Source organism: Podarcis gaigeae, assembly GCF_964106915.1.
Source record: "Podarcis gaigeae genome assembly, chromosome: 4".
NCBI lineage: Eukaryota > Metazoa > Chordata > Lepidosauria > Squamata > Lacertidae > Podarcis > Podarcis gaigeae.
The window spans coordinates 4,507,532-4,521,602 of NC_139677.1; the positions used below are offsets into that span (position 1 = coordinate 4,507,532).

General features: G+C 41.0%; 1 long non-coding RNA gene across 1 annotated transcript; it reads left to right on the forward strand.

Moving 5' to 3' along the window:
- Positions 1-308: 308 nt before the first annotated feature.
- LOC310842744 lies at positions 309-10,979 on the forward strand. Its single transcript, XR_014563333.1, has 3 exons — positions 309-1,162; positions 1,435-1,575; positions 10,659-10,979. It is a non-coding gene; the product is annotated as an uncharacterized lncRNA (long non-coding RNA).
- Positions 10,980-14,071: the final 3,092 nt, after the last annotated feature.

The following is a 14,071-nucleotide window of genomic DNA, read 5'->3' on the forward strand; positions in this document are numbered from 1 at the left end:
TTCAACAATGTGTCCTGAACAGATTTAAAAGGCCGGAGAGAGTGGCATTCAACCAAGTTCTTCTCGGAGTAGACCCACTGAAATTAATAAGCATGACTCTGGGGGCAATCCTATGGCAAGGTCTGTTGAGATGGGCAACTTAGGATGCAGCAGCTTTCTGGCTTAGTCAGGGTTAAGTCACCAGCCCGGGCTCAGCCAAAGATACTCCCCAGTAATTTACTCACCCCAACTGAAGCTGGCTGTAGGGTTGTTCCAGAGGTGTAATATGGTGGGACGGGGACTTAGGCTGGATCATGTGACCTGGCAACCTGACATAATACACAATTTTAAAGGCTTGTTTTCCCTCTGCCAGCTTGAGGCAGCAGTAGCCCCAGAACTGAATGGGGTTTAGATCCGGGTTCAGCTTACATTGCAACAACGCCTGGAGGGCACCAGGTTGGGAAAGGATGACAATGGGCTTTTGCCTACAAGATCGTACTTTGACTTATGCTCCGTTTCTTTTCACCTTTAAGTTTACTTACCCATCAGTTTCCCCCTATCTTGTTCTTGCTAAATTTCACAGCCAACCCCTCCACTTATTTTTGGATTTTTAGCTTAGCCCAAAAACTGGCTACACCATCTGTGACATAGATAAATATGCCACCTGCTCTTTGTTTTTTGTTCAGAGATGTTGGATAGCATTGGACTATGAAATCCTGTTTGTTATGGCTCCATTCTGATCTTGGACCATTCAATGTCTTATCAGCATGGACTTCTTCAACCAATTGGTGTCCACATTATTGTAGGGTTTTTCTTCCCTGGCTTCTTGGTTTTGTGTTTTAAAACTCATTACTCAGAAGTAAGCCCCTGTGGGTTCAGTGGGGTTGGCTTCCTAGCAAGTGTGCCCATGATTACAGCCTAAGTCAAATATGGATTTGTCTCATCTTGAGAATACTGTATGGAATACATATCCTAATGTTATACGGTACTTTTCTGTCTCTATGTGTCCTTACTTCTGTTTCCTTCTAATCAACTATGTAATATTGCCCACTGGGAAATGAGAAACGAGACAAATATTTATCAGTTTCAAGGACAGAACTACGCAGTTCAAGGACTTTCGAAGGGAATGTCTTAGAACCGCAGTGTTGGGCTGAATGGAAGTGACTCTCTTGCAACTCACTGAGTAAGTTTTGCTTACCTTAACAATATAGAGGTATCAGCCTGTGACAGGGAGCAAATCAGGGATCAGCCATGACTGGCACTAAAGTTAATTTTAAAATAGACTTAGAAAATTAACTTATTAAATATTAAGGGTCAGTATTATAATGGCTTTAAAAGATCAGGATCTATTTCATGTCAATTCAAAGTGGTGATTTATTTGTGATGGCTGATGAAAGGTTAAAGTCACAGTAGTTTGAAAGATCGTTTCAACCTTTATTTCAATGTTGTCTCCAGGGAGATATAAAAATGTATGTGGGAGGAAGATTGCAGCAGAGCAGTGGAAAATAGTCTGCCAGGATGACTGGAGGTTTCAAAGGCTTGCTAGTGAGACAGTTAACCTATCACCCCTGGGTTTTCTGTTCAAAACCCACTCAGGTCAATAGAAATCAGACATTATTCTTCAGTTCTTTTCCATCATACCACACTCTCAAGGCAATCTGCCCTCCCATTTAAGTCCATGGGCTGCTTTTGTGTCCTGCTGGGCACCCAGTGCCTCTGGAAAGTTCAAACAGCTACAACTTTTGCCTTTGTTAAAGGGACCCATGTGGTCCTGCCATCCATACCTGATAAGAACATATTTTTATACTTGAAAATATATCCATACCCACTGACACCTGAAAGTAACTGTTGTAACTGCTGTATGCATTGACAGTTCCAACTGAGACCTAGGACTACTGACTCAAACTTCACACCAGTCTGTGGACTGGTCCAAATTACCACGGCAAATTATGAACACAAAGCTATTCCTGTAAGTGCTTCCTGTCTAAGAAATGGTAACATGAGAAATAGAAATAGTTTAGGGAAGCTTTTAATGTTTGATGGATTACTGTATTTTAATATTTTGTTGGAAGCCGCCCAGAGTGGCTGGGGAAGTCCAGCCAGATGGGTGGGGTATAAATAATAAAATTATTATTATTATTATTATTATTATTATTATTATTATTATTATTCTAGCATGTTGTTGCAAAAAAGTAATTTGTAGGCATGGAGTCACTTTTCTGTGTGGATTAATACACAACAAACCCCACTTCCCTCATTGTAGTCATCATCATCATCATCATCATCATCATTATTATTATTATTATTATTATTATTATTATTATTATTTTATTTATACCCCAGCCATCTTGCTGGGTTTCCCCAGCCACTCTGGGCAGCTTCCAACAAAATATTGAAAATACATTAAAACAGAAGTCATTAAAAACTTCCCTAAACAGGGCTGCCTTCAGATGTCTTCTAAAAGTCAGATAGCTGTTTAAAAGGTTGTGGCCTGTTTCAGCCACACTTGGGTCTTGTTTGTTATTCACTGCCTTCCTCAGTGCCTTCATGGGTGGTTTGGACAGTGCAAAAAGCCAACAAACAGGAAAACAGTTTCCTCCCTTGAACTAAGCCTAGTTCAACTTAACTCATTTCCCAGAATCATTATGCTGTATCTATTCCATTTTCGTTTCATTTTCATTTTACTTTTCCATATTACTATGCACAAGGCTGTTTACAAGCTGATGAAACAACAAACAAAATATACAACAAAGATCACATATGTTATAACAATCTGATCCAATACAGAAAAGTACTAATAAAAAATAACTTTAAAATAAACAACTGATATCAAATAAAGGTATATTTAACAATCCATTAGAGTATAATAGTACACAATAAAATTAAATATCATAAAATAATAATTAAACAGACAATTAGCAATTACTGTACAATAAATAATTACTAAACTATAATAAATAAAAATAACAGTAAGTCACAAAGCGTGTTCTCCTTCATGGAGAGCCCGTGTTGCGGTGGGGGCCGCCAGGAAACTCCAAAGTTGGGGGGCGGGCTAATTGATTGTTGGCCACTGATACGATTGGGCTTCCCTTGTTGTTGGGAGGAAGTTAATGTTGCTATTTGTTGATTGACAGCCAGAAATGCTAAAACTCCTTGCACGAGGCTAGGGCTTCCTCTTTTTGCCCGTGCATCGGATTCCCCCTCCCCCTCCCTATATTTAGGGTTGTTGCTTTGACCTTGCTATGCCTGTCATGGGGTCATCTGCTCTTGGGGCAGGGTCCCGGTAGGAATTTTGTCCATCTGGCTGATTGGCTGGGGCCATCTGGTTTTTGCCTACTGCATAGCAAATTGTCACAACTTGTAAGGTTGCGGTTAGGCATTGGTTTATGGTTTGGTTGGTTGAGGGGCATGGATTGGCTGTGTCTGCCCCTCTAATGCTGCTGCTGCAAGGGATTCCATTAAAGGAATCAGGGGCTAACTATTGCTTGTCCACCCTGTCAAGGGGGCTCGGGCCATTGCAAGAGCTCCTGGCTGCATTTGTGGGGGGGGGGCTGAGGGCAGGTTCCCTGCTCCGTCACTACCCCCCAAGTGTATTCCCCTTTTCTGACTTTAACAGGCATGCGGAATGTCAGTCTGTCCTCCATGGTGGGGGCAGATAGTCACAACCAATGCCTAAGCAACCACTCACATTTTTGTAGTTTAAGTTTTAGTTTAAAGTTGTGGCCAAAATTATGCCAAAAACCTTAAACAAAAATTTTGGAGTGATGTGTGAGTTATTGGGGTGGCCCTGGGGACCTCGACACACAATGCATAAAATACCACAATACATGCAAATTTGAAAAGGATCAAACTGAGAAACAAAAGCAGACAACTTATAAATTTATTATCCCCCCACCCCAAGATATCCCTGAACTCTTCTATCTTTCCAGCTGCTTCTGCTGTTCCTGAAGTCATGATTTGGGAAGTGTTCCTAGCTAGGGCTGCAAGGTGGAGCAAGGCAGGTGGAAAATGCCACGGCCTGATGACCAGCACAAAGTCTCTTTCCCCTCACCCCATTAGTGGCAGCTGCCATTACTCTGGAGAAAGAAGCAGGGCAAATTCTTACAGAACACAATGTGTGGTGAACTAGGCAATTGCACTGGCTGCAGTGAGGTCTCCCTGTTATGACACGTATTATGGGAGACGAAAAAGAATGCTTACTAATTGTAGATCATGTTTACATTCAACTATAATATTCCTTCCGAATTAGATTAGTTGCATTCATCTCTTCACACATCCTTAGAGCATAAATTCTGTAAATGCTCATCATCAATTCTGTTTCCTTCTTTTAACACTTGGTGGGTGGTTTGCAGTGTACAAGCTGACAATTAAAGTCAGTTCTATTTCACAATTCACACCCTGTGTCAGTTCACTGCAACTCTGTGTGAATACTTTTGCTCGTGATTAAGTCAAAATGTTGTTGAATTTCCTTTGGTCTATCAAGGTTGTTTCAGTTCTTGTTTTCAAGTCTACAAATTACTGTTCCAGCCATGAAGATCTTTTAGATTATCAACCCAGATTGTTTAGCCTGGCTTGTCATAATGGCTTGCAGGAAAGCCAAAAGTTTTACTAACCAAGATGTAGAGAATGTGCAGTACTTCTTTGAGAAGGTTGCATTGATTTCAAACTTACAGAAGAGCACAGTGGAAAATACACTATTATGGATCTGGCTATATTCAGGTTATTAGGAGTTCTGGGTAACAGAGGCACACAGAACTATAAATTCTGCCTTCCAAGAATAATCTATCTATCATCTATCTATATCTATCTATCATCTATCTATCTATCATCTATCTATCTATCTATCTATATCTATCATCATCTATCTATCATCTATCATCTATATCTGGGACTTCCAAGCACACCTTCCACTTCTCCTTTGAGATTTATTTCTCACCTCCATTCATGGTGTTGGTATTTAGCCTTGGAGCCCTAAATGACTTTGGCCCAGGGAACACAAAGGGTCACATCTGTCCATATAAGCGCTTAGATCAGGTTCAGGCATCCTGCTCTGTGTTTACACCTGAGAAGTGACTGTGGCCTGGTTTGTTTGTCATGGGTAAGCTGAACTATGGCTTGCCAGGACCAAGTGCATATCTAGCTCCTAGAGAGGAGCTTATACCCGCTTTGATCCTCTCCTGTCCTTTTAGCTCAGTGTAGTGCAGCAGCTAAGCCCAAATTTTCTGTTGGCTACAGCTTGTGGTTAAGGAGGAGAGAGTTTAACTATGATCCTTCTTTTGGATGATGTGCTAAGCCAAACCTTGACTTAGCTGCCATGCCACACGAAGCTACAAGAACCAAAGAAGTTAAACAGAGGAGCAAAACAGCAGCAATCTGCTACTGGGGAGCCAGCACAATAGCACATTCCCCCCGAGCCATGATTTCACTTAGGGTTACATGCAGACCCAACCAAGGTTCTAGAATTCTCCATTCAGGAGGGTTGCCTGCTTCCTCTCCCTTGTGGCCACTCCCAGAACATAAAGACTCTCTCATCTCGGAGATCATTTGCTGCCATGGCAATTCAATTGTCTATTTCCAGCTGCTAATTTTAAAAGTAGTATTTTAGGGTCATTATCTTTATGTTATGTTTCTAAACTGTTGCTTTAAGATTGTAAAGGTTTTTAAAATTAGTTAATTATTCCACTGGCCACTGTGTTTTATTTAGAAAAATGGAGTGACATTCAATGATAGTAATACTCAGAGTAGATCCTCTGAAATAAGTATACTTAAGTTCAATAATTTCAGTGGGTCTACTCTGAGTATGACTTAGTTGGATATCACCCATGGAATTAGTATGAATAAATAATACAGTCTGAAATAATACAGTCCAGCCAAAGCGTCCCATTGTGAATATTCTGATCATGTGTTCTTCTCTCATTTTTACAAGTTACTGAATTAATCAAATAAAATTATGTAAAAGGGTTTTTAGAAGATTCTATTACTGACAGTTTTTAGGATTACAAGGTCATACCTCCAGTTGTGAACGTGATCCATACGGGAGGCACGTTCGCAACCCACAGCATTCGTAGCATGAAGCGCTGCGTCTGTGCACGCGTGTGATGCAATTCAGTGCTTATGCGCATGCGCATGACATCATTTTGTGCTTCTGCTCATGTGCGAACATCAAAACCTGGAAGTAACCTGTTCCGGTACTTCCAGGTTCGGCGCGGTCCACAACCTGAAAATGCGCAAATTGCAGCGTTCGTAACCCGAGGTATGACTGTAATTTTAATTGATTTTATCTGCTATATGCTTTTGGTAATTTCTATGTACACTTCTTAGAAACTTGGATGCTTAACCAGCATCTAAGCAGCTGAAATAACAAATAACTGCTGATCATTGCAGTTAACAAAGAACTGTAGCCAAAACACCAGATATGGAATCTGCAGACACACCTGCCATACAAATCTTTTGCCTCCATCCATATCGGATTCTAAGTATGGGGGGGGGGGGATCATGCCAGATTAATATTCCATCACAACTGTGAAGTGACCATTGGCAGGAACAGTTGATCTGCAGGAAACGGTCTCTTGCAATGTGCTTGTGCCATCTGGGAGCTCTTTTGCTCTTGTCCTGAAAGTGAATATTAAAGTGCATGCTGAAGAGTTTGACACAGAACCAGAGAGAAATCGCAAAATTGTGGACTGAGTAGATGCCTCTTGAGTTACAATAATTCTGTGTCCTTTTTGTCTTTCTGTGTATGCACAGATTTATCTATTTTATGCCAAGCAGTATTTGTGGCTTTTGATGAGAATGGCACTTGCAGCTGCCCATCCAGTTGGTAACTTGGTCAACCTGTCTGGAATATATTGGAGCTAGAAGAAACTCCCCCCAAATCTGCAAAATGAAATGTGAAAGCTTTCAATAATGTGGCCAATGATGCATGATTGTGTGAACCAACCATTTGCATGACAGTCATTGAAAAGGAAAAAAATGAATGTAGTATATAGCAGGCATGTCCAACTCCCTGAGATCTACTCCCAGTATAAAAAACTGACAGTATAAAAAACCCACCCTTCCCCCCATTCCATTTCCTAGCTCCAATATTTGAGCTATCAAAACAAAAACCCCACTTCATCCCTAACATCATTGGGCCTCACTACAAACAAGGGACACGGGTGGCACTGTGGTCTAAACCACTGAGCCTCTTGGGCTTGCCGATCAGAAGGTCGGCGGTTCAAATCCCCACGATGGGGTGAGTTCCCATTGCTCTGTCCCAGCTCCTGCCAACCTAGCAGTTCGAAAGCACACCAAAAAGTGCAAGTAGATAAATAGGTACTGCTCTGGTAGGAAGGTAAATAGCGTTTCCATGTGCTGCTCTAGTTTGCCAGAAGTGGCTTAGTCATGCTGGCCACATGACCCAGAAAAACCTTCTGTGGACAAAGGCCGGCTCCCTCAGCCAGTAAAGTGAGATGAGTGCCGCAACCTCAGAGTTGTCTGCGACTGGACTTAACTGTCAGGGGTCCTTTACCTTTACCTTTACAACAAGGGAAGATGGAATGTGGGGGGGGGGGAGTTCACATGCTATTGGAAGAAGTGGGTGATCTGGTGTGAGGTAACTATCCACCACCTGGCAGGTAAAATTGTGGGTGCCACCCCCCAGTGCCACAAGAACTTGTCAGAGATTGAGACCTCCTACCAAAGTGATTTCCCCCTCCGCAAGAAGTTGTGAGATTTAAAGCCTCTAGTGTTCCTAGACATTTAAAGACTTTCTTCCCAGACAAGATGGCTCTATACAAACCTTTACCCACACAGTTCAAAAACAGGCACTGTTCTCCTTATTTTAACCTTTATCTATAAAATATATTCTTATATGATAATAAAACAGGATAGATCAAATGTTAATAATCCACGAAAATGTAACACATTGCCCTCTGTGTTAAATCCCAGTATCTATTTTGAAAGCCAGCAGAACATGGGGTGGGGGGGCGGAGGGAGATCTTCTCTTTATCCCTCCTCCCCACCTTTAAAGTCTTGGTTATTATCACACTTGGAAATCCAAGCATATCAAGGTCAAGCTGAGCTGCTGTTTTTCAAAACAAGCTCTGAGATAACATCCAGATGGAAAAGTGTCTACAAAAAGCATTCCCATAAAATTCACACTCTTCACTTGTTCACAAATTGCCCTCCTTGCATGCTTTAGTTCTCTGCTAAGTGGCTAAATACAAGGTGGTCCCTCATGTATTTGGGATCTATTTCAGCTGTTGATATCTCCACCATGATCCAACAGCCAGTCTAGAGGCAGTGCATTGAGTCCCATGGCTCACAGACTGATCAGATCTTTAGGTGAGATGGGGTTGTGCTGCTCTTGTGCTAGCATTCCCAACTGGCATTGCAAGACATTGAAGACAGGTGCACCAGAACACGATAAGTCAGTGTGGAACTCTGAAAAAAGGGATATTATGTGAAGGAAGCTCATAATTAGTGGCTCACATAAAACGTGAGCATAGTGGGATCCAATCATTACTATTTATTTATTTAATTAATTTGTATGCTGCCCTTCATCCATGGATCTCTGGACAGTTAGCAGCAGAAAAATACAAGATGAAAACTAACTCTCTCTCTCTCTCTCTCTCTCTCTCTCTATATATATATATATATATAAAATAGTGCCTCTTTCAGTCTGGAATCAATTTCAGAAAATGTTTACAATTCTGGTATAAGTATATATGTCCCTTGTATATATGTACAAGTATATATGTCCCTTGCCTCGTTTACCAAGGCTGCATACACACCATTTATAGCACATCTGCCTCCACCAAAGAAACTTCAGAACTGTACTTATCCCTCACAGAACACTCTTAACAAACTACAATTCCCAGAAGTTTTTTGGGGGGGGGCAGGAAGGGGTGCTTTAAATGAATGGAGCGTGTTGTAGATGTGCTTTCTCTTCCAGCCTAGAATGTGGTTGAGTTGTTGCAGGACTTTAAGTCACTGCATGAAACAGAGGCAACACTTAAAAAAAAAAAGAAAACAAAAGAGGGGAAAGAACCAATTATCCACCTTGCATTAAGGTAGGAGACCCTCAGAAAGGCCTGAATCAATCTTTGGGACATGGGTGTAGCCAAGGGGGGCAGCTGCCCCCCAATAAATAAAAATCAATAAAAATCTGAGGTTCTGCTTCCCCCTAACAAAAGCCTGCCCCCCCACAAAGTCCTGTCTATGCCCATGCTTTAGGAGGCATTTTAGCCCCACTTCAGCCCAGCTTTCATTCATCAGCCTCTGCTTTAGCCAGCGATCTCCTGAGCTCCCTCTCACTCAGCTTCCTATAACATCTTTATTCAGCTTTCCTGCTTCTCCTTCCCCTCTTGCCTCTGATCCCCTTGGCTTGCTGCCAGGAGCTGGTGGCATCCACAGCCCTCCATAAATCACAGTTCCCTTCAGTCCTACCACACTGACCTCTCATTTCTGTCACAAAAGTTGCACTGTTAGCTGATTGTCTGACAGACCCTTCTCAATGAACCGCTAAGATGTTTGTGAACACACCATTAGATCCATGGCTGGCCCTGCCCTGAGGCAAAGTGAGGTGCCCACTACACAAAGCAAATGTTAGGGGTGGCAAATTTTGTCCACAGGCTAAGGCTGAGTGTGAAGATCTCAGAGCAGATACACTCTTTAGAGGCTTGCAGGCAGCAGAGAGGTGATGGGGTCTCTAACACGACTCACTTGTTTTCCTTTCCTGCTTCATTAGTAGTAAAACTTGGGCAGGACACATCATTAGATTAGATTTACACTGATGATGCAGTTTATTTCATCCCTTTTATAAAAAATAAAATAAAAGAGAAAACAAACACATCAACATCAAGTCATTAATACATAGTTCTCCGTTTATAAGCTTTTCCAAAAAAAGGAACAGGATAATACTCCCCTGTGTAACAGCACAAGGACACCAGACTGGAAACCATTACATGTTTCTTCTAGTGCCACTGTTAAAGAGCTCCTTTCTTTCTTTGTTAGGCAATTTCTATGACATGCTTGTGCCGTGTCCATCCACTTGCTATTGTGGGTTTACAGGGATTTCTAATAAACTCAAAAGCCCCAACAAAGGAAGAGTGCTTGCTACAGAGGCACGTGCAGAAGGATCAGCTCAAATGCTTATGGCCTCTACTGCATAGAATATAACACAATAACTTCATTCAATGCCAAATCCTAGATATCACTGAATTCTCATTTTTATTTCATATATCACCATCTTCCTGAACGGCAAAGGCAGCCACCTCAGCATCAGAAATGAGAGACTGTTGCTTGAGCTTTTGTATATGTTTGCTCTAATTCAGAGACAGCTCCCAATAGTACTTAATAGACAATGGTGTGTGTGTGTGTAAGAGAGATAGAGTAAAACACGGTTCAGAAACTGCAAGGACAAATTTCTAGTGCCTGCATAACTCCATTGAGTTGAGTCTGAATTGTCTCATATTTTGTTCCAAATTTATGTCCAGCTCTGTTATTTTAATGATTCAGTTGTTCTGCCACTATTCAACTTTTCACAACCTTGGAAAAGATATTTGTGCCTATTTGTTTATTTTCGCTTCTCTTGCTCTCAGTTATAATTGATTTCACTAACTCTCAGCAACAACATAGTGTTGCCAAATCAGATGGCTTTATAAAATGATGACTTTGGCACCTCGTTTTCCTATAAGATTCCAGATTGGCTGGGATTATGTAAGCAAATACTCCAGGAGGGTGAAAGAAGCATCAGTCAGGTGTGCGGGGTGCCCCTCAAGCCAGAGGAGTCGGCAGCATTTAGCAGGATTTTTTAAAAAGGTAAACATTCACATAAAGTATTTTTCAGAAACATTTCACCATTTTCTACATGCAGATAAAAACTGGGCAATATTCACTATTCATGCTTATTATCTCCTTTCACAAGGATCTTGCAGTGGAATTCCAAGCAGAAGACTTTTTTTTTTTTTTTTGCATTATACAGAATAGATAGCATATGTGACAAAGGAAATATAAAAAATAGATTACTTAAATGGTTATGTCAGAATTGAGAAAAAAGCTGTTTTCAACACTGATATTGTACCTGGCTTGCAAGAGATATTTCAGGAGATATAAAAGATTTAAATAATGGATTCTTGGCACATTTAAGTTCTAATGTTTCAGTATAAAAAGCCCTTTAAGCTCTCAGCATCAACCAAGGAAGTGTTTCCTAATGGGATAAGTTTGTTTCAGCCAATTTCTGTTTCACCATATTGCAAAATATTTTGGTGAACTCTGACAAAACCTTTAAAAATACTCTTCAGCTTCTACTCAATACAAAACAGGGAGAGGAATGTGAAACCAAACATTTAGATATTCTACAGTTAGTGTCAGGTTGTTCCAAGGAAAAGGCAGGAAATTGACATTTATTAAAATAGTTATAAAAAATTATAGGTGACAGCCAGTGTTTGTCAGAGTAGGCCCATTGACTTGGATATAATCCTACAAGAGGGATATGCTGTGCATTAAGAAATAAGTATACTTTCCCCTCTCTGTACTAGAAGAACCAAGCCATATTGTATCACTTTATAATAAACTGGAATGGGATGATTATTTTAGGTTTATGGTATTTTGGGAGCTGATAGTCCTTAACCACATATTTAAAATATTGCTGATTCTGTAGAAACTGTCATAGAATCAGCATTTGATTGAGATTGGAAAAAGCAAGCAAGGACAATTTGAAGGAGCTATCAGTCACCAAAACATTGCCTCATAGCATATGAGATCATTAACATCTCAGATTTACATCTTTTTACAGGCAACCTGTGTTCATTGAAACTATAAAGCTTAGTAAAGACTTTGACACCTGTAGGCAATCATCACTTGATAGCTGCCTGACTTCTTACCAGACAACTGTAAAAACAACAACAACAACACACATCTTATATATGATTGTGGGTTGGCAAAGGTCTTCTAGATAGCAATGGTTTGGCAAATTTATTCTAATGTGGTTTTGGAGAGGGAGAATGTAAGTAAAGGAGTGCTTGCTGAAGGCTGTATTATGTGGTTTTACCTACATGCATCTTAGATCCAAAATAGATGGGGAATTAATTGCAGCTGGTGATAGTTAAAGACTCCAGTGGAGCCGGGGGGAAATGCATATAGCTTAAAATATATATATATATTTGCAGTTCTCAAAAGTGTTGGCTTGTGTTCTACTGGAGTTTTCTTGATTAATGTATTGCAGCATTTAACAGAGTCCCCCTTTCCCAAGCAGCAGGAAGGTTCATGACAGCTATTTATAGGACGGTTCTCTAGAGGTGAGTAAGTACTGGATCATTTTATGCTTCTGTTATATCTCTTTATTTTCAAAGATACAAACTGAGCATAGGAGAGCAATCAAATATCTTTCAATGCATCAGGATCAGTTCATCAAAAGTAAAAGTAAAAGACACCCAGGCCCCCAAAGCTGGAAACCTTTGAACTGAGCTTCAGAAAGTCATCCTATTTTGTCTAAATTCCAATTGCTCAGTTCTCCTTCATCCCCTACCCAACCAGGGTAGCTTCAGTAAGTAGTTGCTATCAGCCATCAAGAGCCATCAAACTCTTCAGATTGACGCAGAAGTACTGCTGGCACACGTGATCTCAAATGTGGGGCAGCAGCTAGCTCCACATTTCCCAGTTGGCACTCTGGCATATCATTTGGTGTGTGCCTGAAGAAAATGTGTGAGAATCCAGGTTTTGAATTATGTTGGTACAGTCATCCCTCAGGTTGCGAATGCTGCGGTTTGCGCTTTTTCGGGTTATGGACCGCGCTGAACCTGGAAATACCAGAACGGATTACTTCCGGGTTTCGGCGCATGCGCAGAAGTGCTGAATCATGTCATGCAAGTGCGCAGATGCGGAGCTGCAGGTTGTGAACGGTGCGGGTTGCGAACGTGCCTCTTGCATGGATCACGTTTGCAACCTGAGGTATGACTGTATATAAATGCCAGTGAGTTTTAGAAATTTTGATTCCGTGCCCATCACAGGTCAGTTCTGTTAACAGCCCAGCTTTGTCAAAGTATCATCACTGTAATAAAACCAGTGTTCTATCGGGCAGTGACCAATACCCTTAAAACACACAAGTGTGATTTATGTTCTGCTGTGTCAAAATTGCAGGCTGATTTTGTGACACATACCAGTGACAGCTACAATGAGCATAGATGAGAGCAAAACATATTCCTTTAGAATCACTTTGAATCTTGATTGTTCAGATGAAATGCTAGTTGCAATTTAACCTACCTTTCCATTGGCCTATTTTTCCTTGACAACTATTTACCCTGATTTTCCCCATTTGATTCTTTCTTTCCCCTTCCTCCCTAATGTGCACTGTCTTTTCTTTAAAATGTATGACTGTGTCATTTCTAACCTTTGTGCCTAACAATTTTAAATGTATTTACTATTATTTGTATTGCTATCATCAGATCTCTCCATTTGAGTGACTACTTCTCAGCAGGCCTACCCAGGGGATTCTCAAAATTATGCCATTGAGTCTTGGTAAGTACAGTAAGGAGAAAAGTTCTGCTTGGGCTTCTGTAAGTACAGTGGTACCTCAGGTTACATATGCTTCAGGTTACATACGCTTCAGGTTACAGACTCCGCTAACCCAGAAATAGTGCTTCAGGTTAAGAACTTTGTTTCAGGATAACAACAGAAATTGTGCTCCGGCGGCACAACGGCAGCAGGAGGCCCCATTAGCTAAAGTGGTGCTTCAGGTTCAGAACGGACCTCTGGAACGAATTAAGTACTTAACCCGCGGTACCACTGTACATATCTTTAGGAAAATTTCTAGCTAGGTTGCATTCTGAAATATAGGTACTTTGCCACTATCATATCTGCTGCAGTAACTCCCAGTCATGAATGCTCAAGGAATTTGGTCTCCTGTGCTTGACCTATCTGCACTATCAAGCTTGACCTTGAGGACACAGAGATCTTCATCATGGGTGTGTGCATGTGCATGTTCAGTTTTATCTGAGCACAGATTCACTATATCTAGGACCTCTTACAGTATATACCGTAAACCTCTCTGCACTTGCTTGTATGGACACACATGTGAGTCCATCACAATGATGAATACATTTTAGAATAT